This window comes from Oryzias latipes, chromosome 2, assembly GCF_053564925.1.
Source record: "Oryzias latipes strain Hd-rR chromosome 2, Olatipes_Hd-rR_3.1".
NCBI classification, from domain to species: domain Eukaryota; kingdom Metazoa; phylum Chordata; class Actinopteri; order Beloniformes; family Adrianichthyidae; genus Oryzias; species Oryzias latipes.
Window position 1 is genome coordinate 36,003,454 of NC_136238.1, and position 26,086 is coordinate 36,029,539.

Below are 26,086 nucleotides of genomic sequence, written 5' to 3' on the forward strand. Positions count from 1 at the left end.
AAAAGGCAAACTGAAACATGACAAAATTATGAGGAGAAACAAAACTGTCACAACAGAGCAGATGACCTGACAAGGATGAACAGAAACCAAGACACTTAAATAGGCTGAGGGCAATTAACTTTTGTTGTGGAAATCAGACAGTGTTGACTGTTCCCTTTCTATATTTTTAGTTACCAAAATAAAAGCACTATGATTTTGCTTTGGTAAACGCAACTGATATATGAGATACAGTTGCAGTGCTTAACACTGATCAATAAATAAACAGAATTTGACCATTTTATTACAATAGAAGATATTGACATTCAGGTAGTGTTTTTAAAGTCATTTAAGAAAAAAAAGAAAACATGTTGCGGCAAAATATCGGGATATGTATAGTATCACCAGATTCTTGCCAATACACACCCCTAGTAAAGACAGCCCTTATAAAGCCTCATTTGTGTAGCATAAATATAAAGAAAAGTCAAAAGCAGAAATGCTTTTTCATTTTCAAAAAGTAAGCTGCATTTTTTTACTCAAAATTAAAATGAAAAAGCAATCCACCAAAATGCTTTATCATTTCCTTCCTCAACACAGCTTATTCTGTCACTTAATTAAAATCATAATGAAAAAAGTATTTGACATTTCATATTCAAAAAGTTCTCTGGTAAATGTGTAGCACAATTCATTTAGAAATGTCTAATTTGACTGTTAAAACAGAAATGCTTTTCAATTTTCAAAATGTAACTGCATCAAATGACTCAAAATAAAAATGAAAAAGCAATACTTCAATATGCTTATTCATTTTAAACTTAAAACCGCTTATTCTGTGTCATAATTAAAACGAAAATGCAAAGAGGGGATTGCATTTGCATTTTAACATCCACCCTGCGATGACGTCAATGCTTTCTCCGTGTGTCCCGCCGCTGAAGTTGGCTTGCGATTCAATGTTCCACAAACAGTCATTTTCCACAGTGGACCGTCACCACACACTTTACAAGACAGTTTTCCACAACTTTTCTGACAACAAATCCTGAAATTGTTCCATTCAAGGAAACATTGACTAATATTTGTATTGATGCTGTTTTCCATCTGTGTTTTCAAACCTGCATCAAGAATTAGCTCATGTTTATTGATTCACTTTCTGTGGAAGTTTGGCTTCTCTGATGAACCACCAGAGGGCGACAGAGAACTGTTGATATTATTAACACAACAGTCAAAGAAATCAACATTTAGCACAAAGTGAACAAACTTAGGTCACGTGCTAACGTTCTGATTCTGTTGGAAAAGCCTTTTGTTTTGATTTCTTCAGAATTTTGGCTCAAAAAGACCAATGACAAATGAAACTCCAATAAAGTTGCTTTCTAATGAGGAAATGAAATGTTATTTTTATTGAATTATCAAATGGAGACTCAGCTTCAGGTGATAAAAAAGGTTGGTGCTATTTCCAGTTTTAGAAAGAACATGCCTTCTGCACAGTTTGCAGTGAACGTTACTCATTTATGTCAGTTTTTAATGAACTGAAATACCTCCACACAGGAGAAAACATTTAATATATGACAACATATTTTTACAAATTAAAACACAATTTTACACAGAAATACCTTAGGTCTTTTACTTTTTAACTCTTTCTGATTTGCTTTAAGAAAGTATCAAAGTAATTTCTTGGTCTGAACACGTCTTTATTGTCGTCTAACTGTAAACTCCAATTCAAACATGCTGACAAAACAAGGACAGATTTCCTAGAGATTTCCTAATTCTGCTTCCATGTGATCACATGAAAACAGTCCAATGTTTTGGATTCTTCTTCTTCTATATCATTGACATTAAAGCTGCAGCTCTGTCAGGACTGTCAACTTGTGACAGGTCCCAGTTTTTGGTGAAACACCGTCTCTGTGATGCTACAGACGCTGCTAAAACACAGTGGATTTCATTCTGTTCTATGTAGAAAAGACTGTTTGATTCATGTCTGATGAATTCATCTCGGAGTATTTATCCTCCACGTCTAGAAGTCCGCTCCGTGAAAATCCTGTCCGACTTTAAAGCGGTCCGTGTTTCCATGGTGACAGAAGGAACAGCTGGTTAGCATCTTTCTAACTTGACTGAACTGAGGGTTGGGGCTTCCAGCACAGAACCAACCTGAGAGCAAATGAACATTCAAATCCTCCACAAGCTAAACCCCATCAGCGTTGGATTGCTGCTGACAGACAGACTTCATTGATGGCATCTTCCATTCTGGACCTGACGTTTAGCACACCATAGCTGGATTCCAGAGCGCTTTATCAAAGCGCCTTAAGCCCGTTTGGACTCTGGCGCTCCATGCGCTGCATGAATAGTGGCGTTTGGAGGAAGTGCGGCTGCGCAGTCCGTCACTGAACACCGTCACTGCCTGGACCTCTTTCTGGGTCCTAGTGCCCTAAAGGTTACAGCTCCTGGTTCCACAAGAAAAAAGTCCATTCTAGAGGCCACTCTGACGTCATCATCATCAAAGACAGCGTTACCTAGCAACCATACCAAGACCATAGCAGCTATAGAGGGAAACACAACAAACCATCAACGGCGGTTAAAGCAGTCAGACGTTTGTTCTGCAGCTCAGCAAAAATCTCTGCTTTAGGTTTTGGGGAGAAAAACAAAGGAAAACACACGGAGAAGGATTCTGCAAAGGAAATCCCAAGTTCTATTGGTAAGTCAGCGTCCTGGAAACATGCTTTGTTGGTTCTGAAGTGGCATGAATGCAGACTTAGATTGGTTTGTTTCCTTGGATTCTTCAGATGGATTCAAGCTGTAAATGTTGTCAGCATAAAGCAAGTTTGGACTAAACTAAAGCAGAAAGTGGCTTTGAAGATGGTCAGGAGAAATGAGGGCTTTTTTCAGGAATTCTTGGAAGAGGAGGACTTCTCCAAACAACCAGAATCTAGGAGGAGGTTTTTTCAGCATTGAGATCAGGATTTAGCATGAGCTTCAATCCCATTTTTGTTCAATCCAAATGTTTACCGTCATTTTCAGGAGTTCAACTCTGAAAGCCACCATGACATCATAGACATTAAAGACCCTGTTACCTAGCAACCAAACACAACAAACTGTAGACTATTCAAACTGGACATTTTGGGGCAACAATTCTTTTCTAACTCAAGTTTTTATGAAAAATCCAAATGATGGAAACAGATTGTGTAAAGGAAATGAGGATATATATATATATATATATATATATATATATATATATATATATATATATATATATATATATATATATATATATATATATATATATATATTGGTGAGTCACAGTCCTGGAACCAGAAGGAAACAACAACCGCTCCACAATCCCTGAATCCCCTACAGCCTTTATCTAAACATTTACATTGACCATTATCACACATTTGATTGCATTTTCTCAGAGAAACAAGCACAACTTCACGTTTGTTTGTGTGTGAAATGATTCCAGACAGAATTTCTGTCTGGATCAGAAATTCAATCAAATGACAACTATATGACAATGATAACTGACAGATGCAGTTACAAAGAACAGCCAGCAGGTGTCTCACTGTGGGAGTCTCTGAAGCTTCACCAACTGCTGATTTAGAAACAAAGTTCTGCCTCCAACCATGAAGGGACTTGAACCCTCAACCTTCTGATCCATGAGGCCACATGGTCTGAGAGAACATCCAGGTCCAGCTGCAGGTGGAGGAGGAGCTTCTGCTGCCTCAAAGAGGAAGGTGGAGGAGGAGGCGCTGCAGTGTGGTCCTCCTCATGAGTCCTGAAGCTGCACCGTCAGCTGCAGAGCTTCAGAGCTGCTTCCTTCTCAGACTTTCCACTTTCTTTGGCTCTCTGGCTCTGATGCTGCTGCTGCTGCAGAAAAACCAGCAGCTGCAGAAAAACTCTGCAGAGACTCACAGAGAGAGGATGGAGGCAGCAGATGAAGCTGCTGCAGACTGGGGGCGGAGCCTGGAGATGACTGATGAAGGTCAGAGGGCGGAGCTTCATCAGGATGAAGGTGCTGCTTGGATTCTGGCTGGATGTCCGTCTGTTCTCAGTCCCTTCATGGCTGCTGCTTCTCTTCTGCTGATGTTTCTGCAGGAAGAAGCTGCTGGAAAACGCTGAGTCTCTTCTTTCTGCAGCTTCTGACAGCAGAAACAGTCGTTTCATTTTAAACATCAATGTTCCAGTCTCACTCCACACAACCTCCTGGTCTTCATCAGACGTTGCCATGGAAACCAGAAGCTCCTATTTGACAGTAGTGGGATGAAGCAGGAGAGAAGTTTTGGGGAAAAGCATTTCTTCTTCATCCCTGAAACCTGAAGAAGATGAGGAGTTCTGAGCGTCTTTTCTGAGCCTTTCATGAGGATCTGTCAGCTCACTGACTTTACTGACTGAAACAGTCGGTTCAGTTTGCATTGAAACAGTGAATTTTCCTCCTGACTCTCCTGCTGATCTGGAGGTGAATTTCAGACGAATGACTCTCATGGTTCAGTAGAAACACATTGGTTTGAACTCCAAACCTTCAGAGGAAACATTTGATCCAGTCAAAGCAGAAACCAGCCTGTGGCAGAAATCTCTGTGAGAATAAACGTCTTCAGGATGATGGAAAGCAGAGGATTCCTGCTGCTGAAACTCATGGAAAGCCGTTCTTGAGGATGTGCAAAATGCAGTTTGTTGTTACTCCTGTCACGGAGTCTGATGGCAGAGGGAAAGAAAGAGTTCCTGAGGGGAGGAGAGAGAACAGACCTGGTTGGGGGTGGGTGGGGTCCTTGATGATGGAGGCAGCTCTACTGTGGATCCTGCGTTTGTAGATGCTCTGCAGCGAGGGAAGAGCAGTCCTGGGGATTCTCTGCAGGCGTTTGCGGTCCATGGCGGTTGAGCTGCTGTACCACACTGTGATGCAGCTGCTTCAACAGGATCCTGGAGATCTACCACCTGCCTGTTCTCCAGCTCTCCCTACACTCCTTCCTGCTGATCACCTGGACCAGGTGTGTTCATCCAGTCAGAATCTGGAGACATCTGATTGAGCCAATCAGCAGCTAGCAGGGCTTGGAGATCTGGAAAACAGGCAGGTTGGTAGATCTCTAGGACCAGGATTGAGCAGCCCTGTCTTCCAGCTTTCATTCCCAGAATGCAACAGTTTGACTGAGAATGAATGTTCTCCTGCTGTTGCTGTGAGGATTCTGCAGGTCCGTTCTTCAGTGGTTCTGGTGGTGTTCTGTCTGTCAGTCACTCCAGGTTCCTGTCAATCATCCACATGTCTTCATCTCTGTTGTCTTCAGTCAGTAGAAGTCTCTGTTTTCAGGTCTACATTGTCAGATCATCAGTTTTTGGTTTCTCCATGGATTTTCTCCTGTTTCTGTTTATTGATCAAATCTTGACGTTTCTGCCTCTGAGTCCAGTTTCTGCATTTTGGCTCCTCCCCTTCCTGACAGCTGGATCCAGTGTGACTCCGGTTCTATGTTGGATTCTCTTCTGCATCTGATCCTCTAAACACAGGATGTTGTTGTGACTGGAAGGATTTGGATCCAGAAAGATGGAGAACCTGAAGGATCCAGAGTGGAAAGAAGGCTAAACCAATCAGAAAACATTCTGTTCAACAGAAACATTTAGTGTCAGACCCGGAATGAGGAAGCTGTAACCTCACCACAAATACTCTTCCTTTATTTTGAAAATCCCCTGCTGTTTTATTTTGGACTTAGTAGCAGCTTCCTGTCCCTGCAGGATCTGCTCTGTGTTGAATTCAGACGTCTGGCTAAAGTCCAAAGTGACTCCTGGACTCATTTAGAGCGTTTTTCTGAAACCTGAACGTCTGGAGGCTCTGAGTCCGAGCGGAGCTGCAAAGACACGAGCTGCAGCTCAGAAGAAAATGGTTTGATACCAAACTGGGGGGTTGGAGACACTTTTGGATTCATCTGGAAAGCTGCTTCACACCCAACGGGATTCACGCGGTGGGCGTGGCCACTTTCAATGTAAAGTCAATGGTACAGACGCCATCTGAGGTCCTGCGGCGCCATTTGAGCGGTGGGCGTGGCCACTTCTAAATGTTAAGTCAATGCAAGGAAGGTGGGACCTAGGACCATCTGTCCCCTGCCTCTTCCCTGGTGGGGGGTACGGGCCCCTTTGCAACGGCGGCCGTGTCCCCGGGGTGCCGGCTTCCTGGGCCCGGCGGTGCTCTCTCCGCGCGGTGGGGGGGTTCACATTACATCTGAGCCGGGAGTGTTCGTGTCCCTGGGGGGTGGGTTCTGGTCCTTGCTCCTGAGCGCTGGGCCCCGCCAAATTTCCAACTGTGGCCGAGCCTGGTCGGGCCATATTTACAACACCCCTTGTGGGCCCTCTTTTTTCCCCGGGGTTCCCCCCTCTTGGGCGGGGGCGGCGGGCCCCTGCGTCGCTCCTCCCTGGACCAACCGTGGGCCGGGCGGATGGCTGCCTGGAGTGCGGAGCGGGTCTCCCTTGGGGGGTCCTGGCTCGTACCTGGGGTTGGGGCGGGGGGATGCCCGGAACTCCTGGGTGGTGGTGGGGTGCTCGTCTGGGGCTGTGGGCGTCCTTCTCCGGTGGGGCCCTGCGTTGGGTTCTCCTGGCGCGGCGGGGGGGCTGCTCTCCTGGTTGGGCTGGGGCGGCGCTCTCTCTCCCTCCGTGCCTCCCTGCTCTCTGGCTCTGGGGGCCTTGCGGCGGCCCTGCTGGCCCTGGCCTGGGTGGCGGGCTTGGTCGCCCGGGCGGCGGTTGTTCCCTGCCGGTTCCCGTGTGGCGTTGGGGGGATTCCGGCTGCCGCTGCTGCTGCGGTGGGGGTCTTGGGGTGGGGATGGATGGGCACTCTCCCTCCTTCTTTTCACGTTCCACCATCCATTTTAGAAGAACATAAACATTCACCTGAGCACAGGTGTTAGCTCACCTTTGCACTAACAGTTTGCATGACTGAATGACTGAAATATTTCACACTAGTTGGTTTTAAGGCATAAGTATGCGTGTGAACACTATCTGTTTTGTGTACATGTCGACAGGTGGACATTTTTGCAGCTAGCAGGTGTGTTTATAACATTTGAGTGTGTGTGTGGACAGGCTCTGCTTTTTTTTTTACTACATTTGAACTTTACCATAATTAACAACCAGTAAACCTGTCTGCTCTATGTTGCTTCATGGTCTTACCCCCCTTCCCCTCCTATTATCACCCTCCTACCCCCCCCCCCCCCTCTCTAACGTCCCTCTCTCTTCTTCCCCTCTTTCCTTTTCCGTCCGGTCCAACACCAAAGATTTTCAGACATGATTGAAATTAATAAAGTTTGGCCTCAATTACAAAAGGGGTTTATTCAGACATACCTTTGGTTTGTCTGAAGATGTAAAATCTGTTAAAGTAAAATCTGTCCAACACAAGAGGCCCTCAGCTCTCATCTGTCTGCCCAGCTGTTGGACAGGACAAGTTAAAAAAAAAAGAAAAAAAAAAAAAAAGTCAATGGTACAGACGCCATCTGAGGTCCTGCGGCGCCATTTGAGCGGTGGGCGTGGCGTGAAGGTCTGGCAGCAGCGTGACGGTTTGAGTGACAGCGGGTAGAAAACACATCAATCTAGTGAATGGATCCATGGTTCTCCTGAACTTCCATTCATTCTCTTCACCTGCTGGTTCCCTTTGGGGGCAGCGGGGTTTCAGGAAGCGTCCTGCCTGCTGTTGGCCAAAGGCGGCTTCACCCTTCAGTCTGCTGCAGGGCCCATGGAGCTGGAGCATTGATCTGGCTATGCGGCTCCAGGAGGAGAGCTGGCGGCCAGACAGAGAGCTGCTGATGGAAAGACAGCCTGATCATCTCCTGAACTTTAGCTCTCTGGTTTCCATGGAGACCATCAGAAAAAGGTCCCTGCTTTGACTCTGGTTTGTAGTTTTCCTCTGGGGTTAACATGGGACAGCAAGCCTTCAAAGTCGCTCAGAGAGACGGAAAGACGGCGGAAGCGTCCGTCTTTCAGACTCATCAGGAGAGAAGATCACTGAACGGAGAGAATCTGAAGGATCCAGACATGGAGACGTGATTCCCCATGATTCTGGAGAACTCTTCATCATCCAGAAACCTGACCTCTCAGCATCATCCGTGTCTTCATGCAGTGGAAATGACAGAAACACAGACACCGCTCCATGTCGCCATCAGGCTGAAAACATTAGCTGGAAGCTCCGCCCACAGGCGGCGTCCAGCTCAGGAACACATTTGTGGACAGACGGCGAGCAGAGAATTATCCACACGGTGAAAGAGAGGCGGTCAGTGTGGACGCAGCTGAACAGAAATGTATTCATGTTCATTAAAAACAAAGAGGACACTTTTGAATAGGAGGCAGAAAGGGCAGGTGTTCAAACCCCCCTAGGGTCCTGTGTGTGCACGTCTGACCAGCATCAACCTGTTATTTCTGTTGGTTCTGATCCAGAAAGGTTTTTAATTACCATTTATTTGTCTTTAGTGTTCAGAGTTCATATAGTTTTGCATTTTTCAAGAAGTTTTTTGAACTTTTTGAGCTTTTCCAGTCTGGTTCTATTGGTTTTATTGGAGTTTCTACTGTTTTTATTGTTGCTCCACGTGACCCAAAGGTCTCTGCTCGTCCCTGCTGTGCAGCTCTGTCCTTCCCCTCTGTCATGTGTTCATCCGTCCACATGAGGGCGCCGTCTAGGTCATGCCTGGTGAGTTGGAAGCCAAGAAAAGGAGAGAAAAATGGAGAAAATGAAAGACCTGAGGAAAGCTGCAGTTCAGCCTTCAGGAAGAAAAGTTTAGACCAATAATTACAGAAATAAAAGATAAAAAATGCTTTTATAAATCTGAAAGTCACCAAAGTTTTTAACAAACTTTTTTATAAACTGAAAAGGTCAAATGTTTGTGTGTTGGTAGTCCCAACCTGACAGATGAGCAGAATAATAAGGCAGGCAAAGCCGTAACACTGCCCCCTGGTGGACAGGAACTCAGCAGTGCAGCTTCAGGATGGAGTGGCTTCCAACAGATCAGATCAACGTTCTGCTCTGTGCTAAAGAGGCAGAACGTCTCCTTTTAAGAAGAATCCAGAGTTCCTGATCACAAACATCAACTGAAGCCCAAATCAGAGCTGATCAGACTGCATGGAGCCCAAGCTCCAGAAAAGAGGAGAGAAGAAGAAGTCGTCCACATGAAGCTTCACCTTAGAGGAAAAGAGGAGCTGCTGAACTAAAGTACTCGAGTACTGAGGAAGACTTTCAACCTCTGATTGATTCTGTAGAACATTTGGAACTAGAATGTAGAAAGTGCTTCAGTTCCATCAGCTGCCAGTCTACATCAGCTTCATCTGCTGCCTCCATCCTCTCTCTGTGAGTCTCTACAGAGTTTTTCTGCAGCTGCTGGTTTTTCTGCAGCAGCAGCAGCATCAGAGCCAGAGAGCCAAAGAAAGTGGAAAGTCTGAGAAGGAAGCAGCTCTGAAGCTCTGCAGCTGACGGTGCAGCTTCAGGACTCATGAGGAGGAGCACATGCACGGCTCTGATGCTGCTGAACGTCTGACTGAGATGATCCACATTCAGAAGAGAGTTTCAGAGTGAAAGACGTGTGGAAGAAGAGAATCCTGAAGGTTTCTGTGCAGACATGAACTCAGTCAGAGAGCGTCTGAATGTTGGAGGATCCAGAAGAAACCAGGAGCTCATGAAGGTGGTTCTGTTGGAGCAGAGAGCAGAACTCTGATCCCAGTTTCAGGAACAATGCAGGCTCATGTTCTGGACTGAAGAGTTCTCCTGAAATGTTCTGTTCAGACTTCTTCAGGATCACATCTGTGTGTGAATGTGGAGGTTTGTCTGAACCAAGCTGCAGCTCACTTTGAAGCTCCTTCAGGCTCACACAGCAACAATGACAAAGACTGAAGCTGCTGTGCTGCCCTCTAGTGGCAAACATGGGATCTGCAGCACACATTTCTGCATTTCTCAACATTTTTGAAGCTCATCCAGAGAATGCCAAAAGTGTGCAAAGCAGTAATCAAAGCAAAAGGTGGCTACTATGAAGAACCTACAATATGACATATTCTCAGTTGTTTCACACTTTTTTGTTATGTATAGAATTCCACCTGGTTCATTGATAGTTTTGATGCCTTCATGTGAATCTACAATTTTCATAGTCATGAAAATAAAGAAAACTCTTTGAATGAGAAGGTGTGTCCAAACTTTTCGTTTGTACTGTAAATAAAAATGTTTAGGAGGGCACCCAGGAGAAGAGGGGGTCCACAAGAAGTGATGTAAACATGGCCCGACCAGGCTCAGCCACAGTTTGAAATTTGGCAAGGTCCAGCGCTCAGGGGCAAGGACCAGGTGTAATGCCAGAAAGCTCAGGGATCCCTCTTCCTGCATGGAGAGAGGTCTGCCGGGCCCAGAAAGCCAGCACCCAGGGAACATGGCTGACGTTGCCAAGGGGCCAGTGCCCCCTACCAGGGCAGGGGTAGAGGACAGATGGTCCTAGTGTTGGAGTGTATAGTTTGAGGAGTAAAGGGTGTGTGTACTATGGGTGTACAGTTGAAATTGGCGGGTAGTGGGTCCTCCGCCCAAGGTGCATCGAAGGCTGAACCCCAATCACCCTAATAAGAGATTATATGAGGAAGGGGGTAAGTCGGGGACAGCTGGTAGACTGTCCCCCGGTGGTCAAGCAGCCCCCCCCCAGCATAGGGCCCAGGTCCCCTCAGCCCAGGGGACCCATCCCCCGAGGCGCCGGCACCCCAATGCCCACACCACCCACCCCACACAGAGAGAGAGGAGCCAGAAAGCCCCCCCTCGGAGCCAGTCCAGGCCCCCGCCCCCAGGCGCTGCCCCTGGGAAATCTCTGGTCAGGCCTCCACGGGACCGGGGCAGCCAACCAGTCAGGGAGACCATCGATAGAGACCCCGACCCGCCAAACCTCCAAGGTCCCATACCCATAGTGGGCGCTCCCCCTCCCCCAGCAAGCCCCCCCACAGGACAGAGTCAACAAGCCCCCCACACCCCCCGCAGCCAGATGGATGTCAACCAGAGCGACCGCGGGCCCAAAGAGGGTTGCCCCTCCCCGTCTCAGAGCCAGGGAAGGAGTGATCCAACCTCCAGCTGCAGATGGGCACCCCATCCGGCGCAGCTGGAACTTTCCCCTCGAGTTGGGTCCCCCGCCACCCTCCCCCCCCCAGCACAGGCAAAAAGATAACCCCCCAAGCCAAGCCATACCACCACTCAACCTCCCCCACCACACATCCCCCACACCGGAGCGCGGACGACATGCACCCCAGCCCGCCCCATCCAGACACCGTATCCCACCACCCAACTAACGGAGTCCTCACCGCCCCCCACCGGGCACAGAGTTTTGTGAAAAAAGTTTTACATGTTTTGTCAGCATTGAAACTCATTGTCTAGTATCATTACACATAGATTGAAATCTATTGATCCTATACTTTGTTGCTTTTTTGTGGCTTAGAGAAGATGAAAACCTAAAAAAGCTGTCCAAAGAAAGTCAGGACAGGACAAGACAAGACTTTATTGATCCCCGGAGGGAAATTCAGTTGTTACAGCAGCCAAACAAGAAATACAGCAGTTAGAAAAACTGCTATATACTGTTAGAAAAAATAGTCAGTAAAGGTTAAATTAGTAATAAAAAGTAGGGGGAAGTAAAAGTACACTTCATAAATAAATAAGTAAATCCAGCAGCAGATTCAGCAGTCCTGAAACTGTGTCATTCCATAGTCTAACTGCTGTTGGGACAAAAAACCTCCTGTAGTGATTCATATATCAAATCAACAAGTTTTTTTATTTTTAGAAAAGTCATTTTTACACATTCAATACTCACTTGTACCTCTCTCTAATGAAGTTACTACATCAATATGGTATGGAGGCCATCAGCCTGTGGCTCTGTGTACATGAAATGAAAGCTCCGGTTGCTATGGAGTTCATTAGAACTTTGGGGTTTCACCACAGAAGTATTAAAAACGTATTTTAAAATATTTATTTTTCTGAGATACAGAACTTTTTCCCCTGTAAAATAAAGTCTTCTGCTGTGGTACAGAGGTTGAGAGGTCAACCTCTCATCAGAAATGTTTAGAATTTAGAGTTTACACTAAATCAGAATCAGAGATACTTTATTGATCCCACATGTGGGAAATTTGTTTGTCACCATAGCAACTGACAGCAGAGGGAAAAAAGACTTAGAATTAAGTAAAAAAGCAAGAACAAGAAAATGTAGCATAAATACAGACATCAAGGTATTATAATTTAAAAACCTATTTAAAGAAATCTATCAGAAAAATATTTACAAATACTTACATTGTCAAGAAAGATTCTTACAAATTCTCGAGTGCCTTTTGAGATTAGATACATCTCGAAAACTTTTTTTACATTCTTTACAAGAAAAAGGCTTTTCTCCTGTGTGAGTTCTCATGTGTGTTTGGAGACTAGATACATCACGAAAACTTTTTTTACATTCTTTACAAGAAAAAGGCTTTTCTCCTGTGTGAGTTCTCATGTGTGTTTTGAGATGAGATGTACGACTAAAGCTTCTATTACATTCATTACAAGAAAAAGGCTTTTCTCCTGTGTGAGTTCTCATGTGTCTTTTGAGATTAGATATTTGATTAAAACTTTCTTTACATTCTTTACAAGAAAAAGGCTTCTCTCCTGTGTGAGTTCTCATGTGTCTTTTGAGACTAAATACACAACTAAAGCTTTTACTACATTCTTTACAAGAAAAAGGCTTCTCTCCTGTGTGAGTTCTCATGTGGGTTTTGAAACGAGATCTGTGACTAAAACTTTTATCACATTTTTTACAAGAAAATCGCTTATCTTTTGCATGGATTCTTTTGTGAATTCTGAACTTAGATATGTTACAAAAGCTCTTATCACATTCTTGACAGATATAACATTTTTCATCAGACCCAGTTTCCATGTAGTCAGATGGGTTAGTAATTATTCTTATGTTTTTACCAGACTTGATAGAGGAAAGTCTTTCTTGTGGAAAATGTTTGTATTTCTTACCAAGATTTGCCTTCTTGGGATTTTTTCCAACATCAGTGTCACACTGACCTTCTGACATGTGAGAACTGTCCACACTTTGGACATGCCTTCTGTCTCTTCTCTTCCTCTGATCTCTATTCTGTGGGTCTGTCTCTTCATCTGTAGTTGATGTTGATTCTGTCTCTTCATCTGTAGTTGATGATGTTGATTCTGTCTCTTCATCTGTAGTTGATGTTGATGGTTCATGTTGGTTTCCTTCTTGATCCTGACTATCAGTTACATTAAAGCTCTGCTGATTGTTTAGATCTGCTTCACTGTTCTCATCTTCCTCATAAGAAGGAATCTCCATCAAGGTATCAGTCTTCTGCTTCAGATCAAGCTGATCTTTATCCTGACAGATGAAGAGTTCCCCTGGTTCCACTTTCATCTGTGGAGGTTCTGTTTCCTCCTGCTCCTCTTTGGTCTGAGGACGTTCCGGTTCTTCATGTTCTACTCTGAAGTTCCTCTGCTGGATGCAGAGATCTTCCTCTTTAGTCATCCAACACTGGGGGAGGGCTGCAGGGACACAAGAAGAGGCCCTTTTATATATTATGGTGACTTTACGTATTGTTAAGTACCAATATGATTTTAAATATGTCATTCAGAATATGCACAATAAAAACTTTTAATTTTTTAAAATAAATTTCTTGTTCCTTTAGCACAACAGTATAAAACTGTGCTGAAAAAGCCCCCCCTACACCTCCCCCCTATCAGTAGAGCTTTTTCAGTCAATAATCTGTAGTCTGAAGCAGCTAAAGATAGAAAATAATATTTTTCTTTATTTAAGGAAATGAAATTGCAGATAAATAATTCATAAATGGTACAAACAGGTCTTTAATGTCATCTAACTGTATACTCAGATTCAAGACTCTAGGTTTTATTGCCGTTTACACATGAGGTACATTGGAATTTTTCTTTGGCATCGCTCATGTCAGGGTAAATAAAAAAGGACAAAAAAATAGAAAAATAAATAGAATAAAGTTAAAATTAGACAACAAAAGCACAAGGTACATGAAAAATATTGCAGCGTCCCAGTCCGTTCAAAGAATTATTGCACATTTGGAGTTATTGTTTATTGCACTTAGTGATTCAGTCAATTCAATTCAAATCAATTAAATTTTACTTGTATAGCCCAAATTTACAACAAAAGTCGTCTCGATTGGCTTCATATCGGTAGTTGAAAAAGTTAAACATAAGATCAAAAGGATCATGAATACATAGAATTCAATAGGAAAATACTAAAATGAACTAACAAACTGACTAAGCCAAACTCGACATCCCTGCCCTTAGACCCCCCTTCGCGGTAAGGAAAAATACAAAAAAAACGGATTCCAGAAAAAATGAAGAAACCTCAAAGGGGGCCCACACGAAGGAGGGATCCTCCCCCAGGACGGACAGGCGATTTAACAGAACTCTTAGAGAATAACTAACTTATCTAAAGCTACAACTATACATTTAAAGTCCAGCAGACGAGCTTCATCCAGCCGGAGTTGGGGGGATAGCCGGGGGCACGGAGTTGAGCCGGAGACAGGATCCACAGCAAGGTGTAGGAGCAGCAGCAGAGACGAGCCAGAGATGAGGTACACGGTCAGGAACAGGGGCAAGAATGAGCCAACTAGAATCTGGAAGCACTCCCACCCCCCAGGAGGGGAGAGGGAAAGAGGTACAGTACATGAATCGCACTGCACCAAAAAGAGGCATGGAGAACTAAATGATGAATAATGATCAAGAATAGAGAACAGAAGGAGAGTAGAAAAGAGAAGGGGAGTAGAACTAGATGAGAAAAGAGGAAAGAACCCCAGAGCACCATAGTTACCCAAGCTTCAACTTCTAGCAGCCTACTAAAAACAAATAGTCATTGTTATTAAGTTTAATTTAAACAAATTAACATTAAGTTAAATAATCTCTAAATACTAACTAGTCTGATAATAAGCCTGTCCAAAGAGGAATGTTTTCAGTCTAACTTTGAATGTAGAAACTGAGTCGGCCTCTCTTACATGAGCTTGGAGTTTATTCCATAAGACAGGGGCTTGGTGGCTAAACGCTCTACCTCCAACCGTACTTTTACTAATTGTAGGAACCACAAGCAGTCCTGCATTTTGCGAGCAAAGTGTTCTCATTGGGTGGTAAGGGACTATGAGGTCCTTTATATAGGATATATAGCCATACCTTATAGGTTAACAGGAGGATCTTGAACTTGATTCTAGATTCAACTGGGAGCCAATGGAGCTAAACTAACACAGGAGTGATGTTATCTGTTCTGCTAGTTCCTGCTAACAATCTAGCTGCTGCGTTCTGAACAAGCTGGAAATTTCTAAAGGAACTCTTAGGACACGCTGCTAACAAGGAGTTACAGTAATCCAGTCTAGACGTAGCAAACGCATGGATGAGTTTTTCTGCATCACTCTTAGATTTATATTTCTGATCTTAGCAATATTCCGTTGGTGAAAAAGGCAGTTCTACAAGCCTGAGATATGTGAGCCTTAAATGATAAATCCTGGTCAAATAAAACCCCAAGGTTTCTAACTGTGGAATTGGGGGCAATACTTATGCCATCCAGGGAGACTATCTGCGGTTTGAGCTTCAAAGCAGAAATGTCGCTCAGTCCTTAGAAACCGTTCAAACAATCAAGTGGATTTGTTTTTCGAGTCGTGTCCCGACTAAATAAAGGCTGATGTTATGCCCGCATGTTAACGTGCAGCCAGGATGAAGATTGCAGCACCACCCAAAGCTAATGTTGTTAGCCCATGTTAGCATCCCGCGAATCCTGGCTTCATTTATGGCTCCATTCTTCAACAGACAAAGCGCTGACCACGTGGATTAAACATAAAATGATGAAGGAACAGGCGCTTCATAATAGCCATAACATTATTAAAAGCACGTTTGAACGTTTGTTATATTCTGAAAACGTTTTTCTGGAACCATGTAAACGGTTGAATTCTAATCTGACCAATGATCCGATCAAGATATTTTGCTCCTGCAACCGCAGCTTTATTTATTTTATTAATTATCAGCAAAGATGAATGTGTTTTTATAGTGCGATTATAGTTCGAATCACGCACCATATGCAGAACTTTATAAAAAAAAACAGTGTGGTGATGCGGTGATGAGGTCATCGTCACACCCCTATTGTTAACTCGGCCAAATGCCAGTTTGGTTTGACTGCGATTGATTTTTTTGGGCAATCAAATCTCGGCAGGGTGCAGTTCCGCTGCCCACCAAAGTCTAGGCCATAGCAAAATTCCCCCCATCCAGTGGTGGTCAAGTCCCTGCAGGAGTTATTGGGGATGGTGAATTTCTATAAGCTGTTCATTCTCAGGGCTGCCCACCTGTTACAGTTGCTTTATGATGCCTTGTGTTCCAAGAAAACCACAGACCCTGTGGATTGGACACCAGACTGCGTTGCTGCATTTGATGAAGCTAAGTCAGCCTTAGCAACGGCTGCTCTCCAAGTGCTCCAGGCGTAGATGCTGAGATTGCACTGACTACAACCCGCTTCAGACATAGCGGTTTGTACTTTTGTAGAGCAGCAAGTGGTGGACATTGTGCCTCTTGCAGACTCTTGTGGGGGTTTTTTGCCGCAAGTTTCAGAGTCAGGAACACAAGAACAGTGTTTTTGACCGCGAGTTGCTTTCTCTGTCTTTGGCAACTCAACATTTCCTATTTCGCTTAATGGACATTCTGTCATTGAATATGTGGATCATAGACCACTTAAATTTACCATGGCTAAGGTGAGGGAACTTTGGTCTACGTGTCAACAGCACCACCATCTACGAGTTCTGTAAATATATACATATATATGTATCTATACGGTAATTTGCCCACCGTGGACAGTTGGCATATAAGACAATAAACCTTCACGTTCTGAGGACAAGAAGTGTCTCTTCATCTATCTTCATCATTATCAACACAAGGAAAATAGGTCAAAGTTGAAATACTTTCTTTGTTTAAAAACCAAAAGTACCGCATTTGTGGTATATCATACCTACAGCAATAGGATTGGATACATCAGAACAAAATACCAACAATTATTCAAAATCTTCACAACCATTAAAACGGAAGAATAAGTTATTTTGGTTTATTTATCTTTTGTCAAATTATGAGAACGGGCTTATGACTTAGTACAGGGGTATCCAAACTACGGCCCGCGGGCAAACTGCGGCCCGCGGGTCTGTTTTTATTGGCCCGCAGCAAATTTTGAAAATATAATTGAATTTGGCCCGCACGTGGTGCTGTTGCACTTCTCAGTTTCAACACTAGATGGAGTCGGTCACAGAAAAGTGTGTTGCGGAGTGGGTGTGTGCTGAGCGCCCCGCATGCCACGAGAGAGAGAGGGGGAGGAACTCATGCAGGTGGAGATGGGTGTGTGAGCACGGAGCGGAGGTGTGGGGGGGTCGATATATTGTGTGTTCGGAGGACGGAGAATTTCAATAAATAGCATTCTGAACTATTAAAAAGTATTTCCTTTATGTAAAAAAGAACTTGTTGTTTTGTTTTTGGAATTTTTTTTGTTCATAGCTGCATATTTTGTCACAGAGTGTAATTGTAAAATGAAGCTTTTTAAATTGTGTGCGTTTAATGTTAAAATTGTCCTCGGTCATCCATAAGCCCTTTTTTTGGGTCTACTTTTCTGAGAAAACAGTCAACTCTTTATAATCTACAAAATCGTGCACTCTGGCAGTCAACCACACTAACGGCTACGTATGTAAAGATCTGCTGGCTTCAGCTGCTCAATAAAACCGTTCTGAACTGCCTGGTTGGAATGATTGTCTGAGTGAATGTTTCATTTTGACGTGCGCTTGTTTTATGTGGCACAGATCAGCATCACTGCTCCCACTGAGAGCAATGTTCTTCACATTAAAGGTGAGTTAGAAATACACAGTAATCATGTGTCAATATGTCACCTTTTGTGTGCGGCCCGGACCTTTGCTCATTTTTCCGTATTTGGCCCTCACCAAAAAAACTTTGGACACCCCTGACTTAGTGCAAGTTCATTCTGTCAAGGTGCTTTTGTTGCATCTAAAATGCAAAAAGAATGGCAGTATTTGTGTAGGTGGGCGGGGTCAGAGTAACGACGCTGCATGAATGTATGAAGTCCTATACTGTTCATAATTAAATAAATAAATATTTTAATCAATAAATAACCGTGTGGAATCACACAATCAACCAATAAATTTCTCATAAATATATAAAAAGATCATCAAATTGTGAAAAACCTGCAGACAGATTTTAAATTAGCCATTATATTATTCAATATATTTCATTTTGCTTTAAAAACCTGTTTATTATTTTAAAACAGCATTTTAAAATATTCATTTTAATCATGTGGACTATTATTATAATACTACATCTTTTTTCAGAAGCTCGGATTTCAAAATCAATATTTTCCAAAGTAGCTTTGTTTTTTATTTCATGTTGCTGTTTTTCAGAATGAGTTATTTATTTCATGAAGAGCTAAGTGCTTACTGCAGCACGCATGTCCCAGGTTGTCGACCTCGGATCCGGAGTAGATCTAAAACACTAAAGAGGGAGGAACTGTGGTTAATATGAGGAAGTCTGGAGTGGCAGAGAAGTAAGCTGGGGGCGAGCAGGACATATACGAGAGCTGAAAATGTGTTGTTAAGTATGACAGGAGCACAAGGTGGAGGTGGGACTATAGCAAGGATCAGCTTTGACCTCCTTTTTGTTTGCTGTGGTGATGGACGGACTGACAAATGAGATTAGACAGGAATCTCCCCGTGGTTGCAAAGATATTGTGATCTGTAGTGAAACCAGGTGGAGAAACACCTACAGAGGTGGATGGAGATGAATGCAGGGCAGCCATAGCAAAACAAAAGTATCTGTGTGCAAAAGAGAGGAACTCAAGTGGAACAGTGAGGTAACAAGGAGCATTGGTGAAGAAAGAGGAGGACTGAAGTACTTTGAGTCAACACTACAGAACAACACAAACTTACTGTCAAAAATACGTCACATGGTCACAGGCATATACAGCCCAGAAACATCGATACAACAAAGTGAACATGTGTATTAAGGCTCATTTAAGAAACTAAAAAAGAATCAAACTGTTTAGGATATTGGATCCCATAGCAGGAAAGTGAACTTCTTAACATAGTTCTGTTGAATAAAAAACAGATAAAAACAACGGCGAGCTCCAGGCGCATTTTGTTGTTGCCAGACGACAAAAGCTGATCATGTAAACAATCTACCAAAGGGACAGCCACTGCTCTCCCATCTGCTCGCCAGCAAGCCTCCCGAGGCAGGCGTCCCCCAACCCAACCCTCGCCCATCAGTAGCCGTGACCCAAACTGGAAATAGTGGGCTAAGAAAATGGATGAACAATAACAAAAACAAGAACGCCAACCTAGAGGTAAAGTAGGCTTACTAGAAACCGACAATAGCGGCAGTTTAAAGGAAGAAAAGAAAAACTAAAACAACCAAACTCAGCAGCATAATACTGCTGAGGATAAAAAGAGAAACAATCCAGCACCGTGTCTGGATCTCGTCAACTCAGACCCTGCTGAGCTTCCTGCTAAGACTCAGTTCAGGCTTGGTCCATGTCAACAGTCCCGCCCACGACTCAGAAGCAAATTTGTTGTGAACTTCTGCTGCTCTAGATACTTGTTGTTGGCCTCTGTCGGTCAGTGTTGACCATGGATGACGTAACCTAGCTGTATTTATAAAGGTGGGCGGGGTCACAGTAACAGCGAACCCTTATGACCTTTGTTGAAGTGAACATACCGACAGCGTGGAGCTGAAGCTCAGAGTCACACTGACCTGCTGACATGCGAGAGCTGTCCACACTTTGGACATGACTTCTGTCCCTCCTCTTCCTCTGATCTCTGTTCTGTGGGTCTGTCTCTTCATCTGTAGTTGATGTGGATTTTTCATGTTTGTTTCCTTCTTCATCCTGACTGATGCAGCGTTCCCCTGGTTCCTCTTTAATCTGTGGAGGTTCTGGTTCCTCCTGTTCCTCTTTAATCTGTGGAGGTTCTGGTTCCTCTTCTTCCACTCTGAAATTCCTCTGCTGGTTGCAGAGATCTTCCTCTTTAGTCATCCAATGCTTGGGGAGAACTGCTGGGACACAAACACAACAAGGAGCCTTTTATACATTTCCAGGACTTTTGGGTTTTGTCAAGCATCAATAAACTCTGAGATCATTGGAGAAATTGTCTGAGGAGTCTGGAGGACCGGAAGAGTCTGATTGAAATGAATATATACACCAATACATTATTCAATAAATGTGTCAATCATTATTTAAAATGGTAATTTAATAAATAATTTAAAAAATAAAAGGTTTAATATGATAAAATAGCCATTAAAAAGCTTAAAATTAAAATTAAAAATCCCGTACGTATTTAATGATTTGATTGTCCAGTGTGAGCTGGAAGGTTGCAAAAATGAGTCTCCTAAAGCCTGTACACAAAAAACACACACATAGAATTAGCGGTAACGCTTTCTTTTACAGTACAGTACTTACAGTGTACTTAAGTGGTATTTACATGGTACTTATAGTGTAACTACTGGGTACTTTCAGGGTACTTACATGGTACTTTTTATGGAATTTACTGGGTACTTACAGTGTGTTTACATGGTACTTTCTATGGGACTTTACTGGGTACTTACTAGGGTTGTGCCGATGGACGATATCATCGTCCATCGTGATGGGTGACTGACATCCCGATGGAGAGACCACCATCGTGATGCCACGCCCCCGCCACGTTGCGCGTCGACACCATAAGCCGCGGTTACATGTACAAAATATCTTGATGGGATCAATGGTCGGATTAGAATCCAACCGTGTACATGGAACCAGAAAAATGTTTTCAGAATATAAAAACGTTCACTAAGGTCACACTTTCCGTCGGAATAAATCATTCGCACATGCGCAGTAGGGTTTGAAAACGGAAGGATATAAATTCCGCCAAGCGGCTTTTTTTTTTCAAGCTTTATTGTATGTAACAATTCAATACAAAACTATGTTAAACAGCGCCGAGCGGCTATATACATTGACATGTCAGCTCGGTAAAATACGAGACGATCTTCTAAACGTGCTTTTAATAATGTTACGGTTATTATGAAACACCTGTTCGCTCATCATTTGAATTTTAATCCGTGTGGTCAGTGCTTTTTCTGAACGAAGCCAGGATTAGCAGTATGCTAACACGGGCTAACAACATTAGCTTTGGGTGGTGCTGCTTACTGGCTGCACGTAAACATGTAAGAATAACATCAGCCTTTATTTAGTCGGGACACGACTGGAAACACAAATACGCGTGATTGTTTGAATGTTTTTTCTAAGGACTGAGCGACATTTCTGCGTTGAAGCTCAAACCGCTGTGTGTGCTGACGATCCGAGCTGTGCTCACACACACACTTTTAGACCCGGTTCTGAGTTCGGTTGCTTGTACCCCTAGAGCTGCGGGACGGATCGCAGTCTTAAATCTCACACACATAGCGCTCATGTAACAAAGCACCCCCCCTCCCTTCCCCTCAAACACAAAGCTGTAAGTCTGCGCGCTCCGCCGGTCCACTTCAGTAGTGAAGTGCGGGAGCGGACTACTTCTTTTCTATTTTGTTTGTTACTTTTTTTGTTAAAGTCACTTCCCTCAGTTTATACTGGATCATCGCGGATTAGTCATTAGTTGGGAAATAAAATGAAAAAAGCAAAAAAACGAATAGCAGTTATATAAGAACGAAAAATGTAAAAATACCCCCCCCCCCCGACGATGTCATCGGCCATCCCGATGGTTGACAGCAAACATCGTCAACGGCCAATTTAAGGGACATCGCCCAACCCTAGTACTTACATGGTACTTTTTGTGTCTACTCTGTACTTACATGGTACTTACTGTGTATTTATATGATGCTATTTGGTTCATACCCATGTGGTACATACTGGGTATTTATAATATTCTTACTGGGTATTTACATGTTGTGCAAAGGTGTCTTTTATGGTACTTACCACGTGTAAGAACAAGGTAAGTACAAATATAGTACCTTGACATTTAGGTCTGCACTCGCTGCACGTTTCATGGTATTTACCATGAATTTACCACAGAAACTACCCCTTAAGTACACTGAAACTGGAATGTAAAAGAAAGTCAGCCCTAATTCCACTCAACTACATGGTACTTTCATTACTAAATACTGGGTATGTTCACTTGAATATTACTTGGTACTTACCCCTTAAGTACAATGAAACTGTACTGTAAAAGAAATTCAGCCCTATTTCCACTCAACTACATGGTACTTTCATTACTAAATACTGGGTATGTTCACTTGAATATTACTTGGTACTTACCCCTTAAGTACACTGAAACTGTAACTGTAAAAGAAAGTCAGCCCTATTTCCACTCAACTACATGGTACTTTCATTACTAAATACTGGGTATGTTCACTTGAATATTACTTGGTACTTACCCCTTAAGTACACTGAAACTGTAACTGTAAAAGAAAGTCAGCCCTATTTCCACTCTATTACATGGTACTTTCAGTAGTAAATGCCACGTATTACCATCCCGTACAGTGTACATACACACTTGGTCATGAGGTAATGAGGATAATTAATAATTAATTTCAAGCATTACAGTCAAAGCGATAAAGAATTCACAGAAATTTATCAAACTCATTACAGAAATGATTAAATAAGTAAAATTCCTTTTGTATTTCATCAAAGTCGTTATGCTTTTTATGTTCACTTGAGCTCATATTGTGAATTTTCTTGCAGTTACAAACCCTGAAGAAGTCCTGCACCGTTACAAAACTCTGCTGAAAGAATTTTGATGGACAAAAAGCACGACCCTCAGGCCAACAATGTGTTTTTTGGAATGCTCCTTTGTACTGTTATGTACTTAAAACCTATTTCATTGTGATGAGACTTTGTATGCTGCAGACATGTATCATATTAAAGATTGTTGTTTTCACTGCTGTCTTGTTTCTCTCTAAACTTGCCTCATGTTACAAGAAGTAATCAGGCCAGAATATGTTTTTACAATGTAGTTACTTTACCCTTACCAACAGGTTAGCATTGTCTCATATGGTGAGGTCAGAAGACCAAGTGTGTATGTACACTGTACGGGATGGTAATACGTGGCATTTACTACTGAAAGTACCATGTAATAGAGTGATAATAGGGCTGAATTTCTTTTACAGTACAGTTTCATTGTACTTAAGGGGTAAGTAGCAAGTAATATTCAAGTGAACATACCCGGTATTTAGTAATGAAAGTACCATGTAGTTGAGTGGAAATAGGACTGACTATTACAGTTACAGTTACAGTTTCACTGTACTTAAGGGGTAGTTTCTGTGGTAAATTCATGGTAAATACCATGAAACGTGCAGCGAGTGCAGACCTAAAGGTCAAGGTACTTTATTTGTACTTACCTTGTTCTTACATGTGGTAAGTACCATAAAAGACACCTTTGCACAACATGTAAATACCCAGTAAGAATATTATAAATACCCAGTATGTACCACATAGGTATGAACCAAATAGTACTATATAAATACACAGTAAGTACCATGTAAGTACAGAGTAGACACAAAAAGTACCATGTAAGTACCCAGTAAAGTCCCATAGAAAGTACCATGTAAACACACTGTAAGTACCCAGTAAATTCCATAAAAAGTACCATGTAAGTACCCTGAAAGTACACAGTAGTTACACTATAAGTACCATGTATATACCACTTAAGTACACTGTAAGTACTGTACTGTAAAAGAAAGCGTTACCGAATTAGCTACGGCCCATGCAGATAAAAATGAGACTACTGGGACTCAAAACTCTGGAGTGACGAGACAAAAATCTCCTTTTTTATGGAACTAATACTTTTAAAACCGAATGGCGTCGTAAAGCTGAGGATTTCAAAGATAAATGCATGGTGCCTACAGTGAAACATGGTGGTGGCAGTGTCCTGATGTGGGGCTGCAAGAGTGCTGCTGGTGTGGGGGAGCTGCATTTCATTGATGGGATCATGAACTCAACAATGTAGTGCTCTATACTGAAGAAGAAGATGCTGCCATTACTTCATTGGTCATTGACCACTTTTCCAACACGACAATGATCCAAAACACACTTCTAAGGCTACTGCTGTATTTTCTGAGGAAGAACAGGGTGAAGGTGATTGAACGGCCAAGTATGTGTCCTGATCTGAACCCTATCCAACACCTGTGGGGTATTCTGAAGAACAAGTTGAGCATCACTCCCCATCAGGCTCTAAAATAGGTTTTTCTTGAAGAATAGATAAAGAGAGATGTTGCAATATATCTGTAACTTGTTCATTCCATGTCTAGAAGACTTGGTGCTATTCTTAGAAATCACTGTGGTCATACAAAATAATAGATGTAGTAGTTTTTGCAGCGTGTATTCATTTTTGCTTTAACTTAGGCCTGCATGATTAACTGCAAATTTATCATCATCATGGTATCAGGTCATTGCGGTATGCTTACCGCAAAAGGAGGCCTAAATGGCGATAAGTGTTCTCCTAATATGGTTACACAAATAATAAACTACCTCTATGTAGTAGGGTTGGGCGATGTCCCTTAAATTGGCCGTGGACGATGTTTGCTGTCAACCATCGGGATGGACGATGACATCGTCGGGGGGGGGGGGGGGGGGGTATTTTTACATTTTTCGCTCTTATATGACTGCTATTCGTTTTTTTGCTTTTTTCATTTTATTTCCCAACTAATGACTAATCCGCGATGATCCAGTATAGACTGAGGGAAGTGACTTTAACAAAAAAAGTAACAAACAAAATAGAAAAGAAGTAGTCCGCTCCGCACTTCACTAGTGAAGTGGACCGGCGGAGTGCGGACTTACAGCTTTGTGTTTGATGGGAAGGGGGGGGGGGGGTACATGAGCGGTATGTGTGGGAGATTTAAGACTGCGATCCGTCCCCGCAGCTCTAGGGGTACGAGCAACCGAACTCAGAACCGGGTCTAAAAGTGTGTGTCTGAGCACAGCTAAGATCGTCAGCACACACAGCGGTTTGAGCTTCAACGCAGAAATGTCGCTCAGTCCTTAGAAAAAACATTCAAACAATCACGCGGATTTGTGTTTCCAGTCGTGTCCCGACTAAATAAAGGCTGATGTTATTCTTACATGTTTACGTGCAGCCAGCAAGCAGCACCACCCAAAGCTAATGTTGTTAGCCCGTGTTAGCATACTGCTAATTCTGGCTTCGTTCAGAAAAAGCACTGACCACACGGATTAAAATTCAAATGATGAGCGAACAGGTGTTTCATAATAACCGTAACATTATTAAAAGCACGTTTAGAAGATCGTCTCGTATATTACCGAGCTGACATGTCAATGTTCGGCGCTGTTTAACATTGTTTTGTATTGAATTGTTACATTCAATAAAGTTTGAAAAAAAAAAGCCGCTCGGCGGAATTTATGTTCTTCCGGTTTTCAAACCCTACTGCGCATGTGCGAATGATTTATTCCGACGGAAAGTGTGACCTTAGTGAACGTTTTTATATTCTGAAAACATTTTTCTGGTTCCATGTACACCGTTGGATTCTAATCCGACCATTGATCCCATCAAGATATTTGGCACATGTAACCGCGGCTTATGGTGTCGACGCGCAATGTGGCGGGGGCGTGGCATCACGATGGTGGTCTCTCCATCGGGATGTCAGTCACCCATCACGATGGACGATGATATCGTAAAATATTGTTGCCAAATATTTTGGATTAATCCCACTAATGAGTTCTATGAGTTAGTTTTTTATGTTTTATAATACCTATAACTGCAATTTACAATAAAAGTTTTAAAAAAAGAAAATAATCAAATCCCTCTCATACGTTTCTCAAAGACACACACAGGACATCACACACCAAGCAGAAATGAAATTATTGTTAATAATGATGTCCAGCTAAATGACAAAAGAGCAAAGAAAACAGGATGATGTGATTGATTTCTTATTAATTATTATTAATTTAACATAAGAAAGACCACACTTAATTCATGGCACCTACATTAATATTTCCAGGCTTTGTTTGTTTTGTTCTGCTGCATGTTTATATTTGTATAATTTTGACAGAATTTATTTTTATGGAGAGCAAAATATTATAAGTCATTTAAGGTTTACCTTGATTTATTCTGGATTAATATTCGTGTCTATTTTTATTCATATTAATGTTTTAAA

General features: G+C 42.7%; 2 protein-coding genes and 1 long non-coding RNA gene across 3 annotated transcripts in view; 1 reads left to right on the forward strand and 2 right to left on the reverse strand.

The window, feature by feature from the left end:
- Positions 1-26,086, reverse strand: part of LOC144986910 (uncharacterized) — an 85,645-nt gene that overhangs the window by 58,661 nt on the left and 898 nt on the right. The gene's annotated exons all lie outside the window — the stretch shown is intronic.
- The window catches only part of LOC144987744 (uncharacterized), a 202,143-nt gene that overhangs the window by 13,534 nt on the left and 162,523 nt on the right, over positions 1-26,086 (forward strand). The window lies entirely within an intron of this gene.
- Positions 11,409-20,001, reverse strand: LOC144988425 (uncharacterized). The gene is made up of 2 exons (XR_013652345.1): positions 19,709-20,001; positions 11,409-13,450 (listed from the first exon to the last, which is right to left on the reverse strand). It is a non-coding gene; the product is annotated as an uncharacterized LOC144988425 (long non-coding RNA).